Below are 2,937 nucleotides of genomic sequence, written 5' to 3' on the forward strand. Positions count from 1 at the left end.
TGTTTCATAAATGCTCCTTAGTATGGGCCCATAGAGCTGGGCTTCTTGACCACCTCTCTAATTAATGCTGATTTTTTGTCTGAATTGGGCTTATGTAGGTCTTGTGCATGCTGTCACAAGTACTATGGGTTTGTGTGTGCAACTATCCTGTGGGTCCAGATAACAAGGTTTCCTTGTATTCGCTACCACCTTTGGCTCTTCCAGTCTTTCTGTCCCCTCTTCTGCAATAATCCCTGAAACTTGGGAGGGAGAGTGTGATTTAGGGCTGAGCACTCACATTCTCTTATTCTCTACACATTGACCAGTTGTGGGTCTCTGTGTCAGTTGCTATCTGCTGCAAGAAGACCAACAATTGACAAATGAAACCCAATGAAACTAAAAAGCCTCTGTACAGCAAAGAACACTATCCTTTGAATAAAGAGGCAGCATATAGAATGGAAAAAAAATCATTACCAGCTCTATCACTGACAATGATTTAGTACCTAGAATATATAAAGAACTCAAAAAATTAAACATAAAGATCTCAACTGAAATTTGGGGGAGGGAACTAAATAGAGCATTCTCAAAAGATTAAACACAAATGGCTGAGAAATGTTTCTTTTTTCAATGTTCAACATCTGTATCCCTTAGGGAAAGGCAAATTAAAACTACTTTGACATTTTATACTAACCCAGTCAGAATGACTATTATTCAAAAAATAAATAACCACAAATTTTGGTGAAGATATGAAGAAACAGAAACTATTATTCACTGCTGGTGGGAGAACAAACTGGTGCAATGACTATGAAAATCAGTGTAAAGATTCCTCAGAAAAACTAGAAATAGGAAACAGAAAAAGATGATAGTCGAATTAAGTGTGCCACTAGCAACCAGCCTCTACCCTGGGCACAGGCTCCCAAGGGACTGAGCGAGTGTGCTGGACCATGTGAAGAACTTTATATCACAAGATCACAAGATGAGTACTTTTAGGGTCATGGGTGCTTCCAGCTCAATACCTGCAAAGTAAGAAGAAAAAAAAACAAAAACTGGTGGACCAAAATAACAGGCATGTGGCTGTAGGTCGGGGACAGTCATTGTGGTAGCTCTCTGTACAAAAACTTAAAATATGACTCCTTGTGGGTCATGGTGGCCCAAGCCTTTAATCCCAGTACTCAGGAGGCAGAGGCAGGCAGATCTCTTTGAGACCAAGGCCAGCCTATTGTACATGGTGAGTTCCAGGCCAGATGGAATACAGGGAGACCCTGTCTGAAAATAAATAATAAATAAACAAATAAGTAAATAAATAAATAACTCCAGGCCTCTTCATTTTATTAATAATTTTGGTAAGATGGCAAAGGAATGAGGTGTGACCTGGGAAGCTGCTGCCCTCAGGACCCAGGGCATGCTGGCCACCAAGAGCCTGGGTGCATATGCTGACCATGTAAAGAACCTTATCACACAAGATTTGTATTTTCCTGATCTCAAGTGCTGCTATATTGATCTCAAAATTCTGAGCAGAATTTGACAAATAAGAAAGAAAATGACTGATGAGCCAAGAGGGTGGCAGCACAGCTGCAGGTTCCAGAACAAAGGTGCAGTGGCTCTTGGAGCAAGGACATAAAACATGATTCTGGTAAGATGTCTCATCACTTGTTCTCCCTGGACATGGAGGAAGATGCAACGGCAGTGGGTACCAAGAGGGCCGACTGGGTCTTCGACCATGAGGAAGAAAATCTGGCTGCCCATGACCTCAGTACTTGAAGCTGTGCCCTCAGCCTGGTTACCTGCATCCTCTGCAGGCAGAGCTGAGCTCTACTCTTGGACTCCTATTTCCTGTATCCTGGCTGCCAAAATCTGGTCAGAGTTGAGACATGCATTGTTCTATAGGTATAACAATGGGTATAAAAATAAGTGTCTCTCTCTCTCTCTCTCTCTCTCTCTCTCTCTTTCTCTCTCTAACTTTCCATATGGGTTTCTCTAAAGGTCTTTAATGCCAGTTATTACTCTCCATACTTCCCTTTCTGCCTTGCCTTTCCATTCCAGGTGGAACGCACATCCAAGGATTCAAGACTAGCATTCGCTTATGAGAGAGAATATGTGACTTTTGCCTTTCTGGAATGTGAACCAGAGAGAGATGAACATTTGTGCTCAGCTCAGTTTCTCTTTTTCACTTCAGTCTCGAATTCCAGCCCATAGGAAGTTGCCACTCATATTCGAAGTGGGACTTCCATCCTTAATTAAATCTCTCTGGAAACATTATGTGATAGACATGCAAAGAAGTGTCTCCAATCCAGCCATTTGACAACAAGTATTAAACATCACTCAAAGCCAAGCATTAAAATTGTTTTAATAGTATTTTTATCAGGCCTTAATAGCATATCAGTAAAAGATGGAAATGGAGGGCTGGAGAGATGGCTCAGTGATTAAGAACATTGACTGCTTTTGCAGAGGACACAGATTCAAATCCTAGCACCCACGTGGCAGCTAGCAATTGTCTGTAACTCCAGTTCCAAGGGATCCAATGCCTTCTTCTGACCTCTACATCATGACACAGATGTATTTACATATGTGCAGGCAATATATGCATATACATAAAAAATAATTTTAAAAATGGAAATAGCAACTGTAGAAACTTTAGAAACTGTAGAAACATAAGGAGTGGTCTTGACACTGAACCTGAAAAGATTCATCACGTCTAGTAGTAAATAAGTAGGTTCAATGGTGATAGCGAATTTTTCCTATGATAATTCTAAATACTTTTCCTCTAGTCTGAATTACTCTTTCATGGTAAGCCCTGGAAAGATCAGACAATATGTCAAGCAGAACTGGAGATGAACTTGAACACAGGTTATTGAAATGAAACTGAATAGTAAGGAATTTCATGCTCAGAGAATTCTTAGTTTGATAATCAGCTAAATATTAATTCTCAGAAGGAACGGAAACTAATGAGCTAAAACT

Source organism: Nannospalax galili, unplaced genomic scaffold (assembly GCF_000622305.1).
Source record: "Nannospalax galili isolate Female #2095 unplaced genomic scaffold, S.galili_v1.0 scaffold819, whole genome shotgun sequence".
NCBI lineage: Eukaryota > Metazoa > Chordata > Mammalia > Rodentia > Spalacidae > Nannospalax > Nannospalax galili.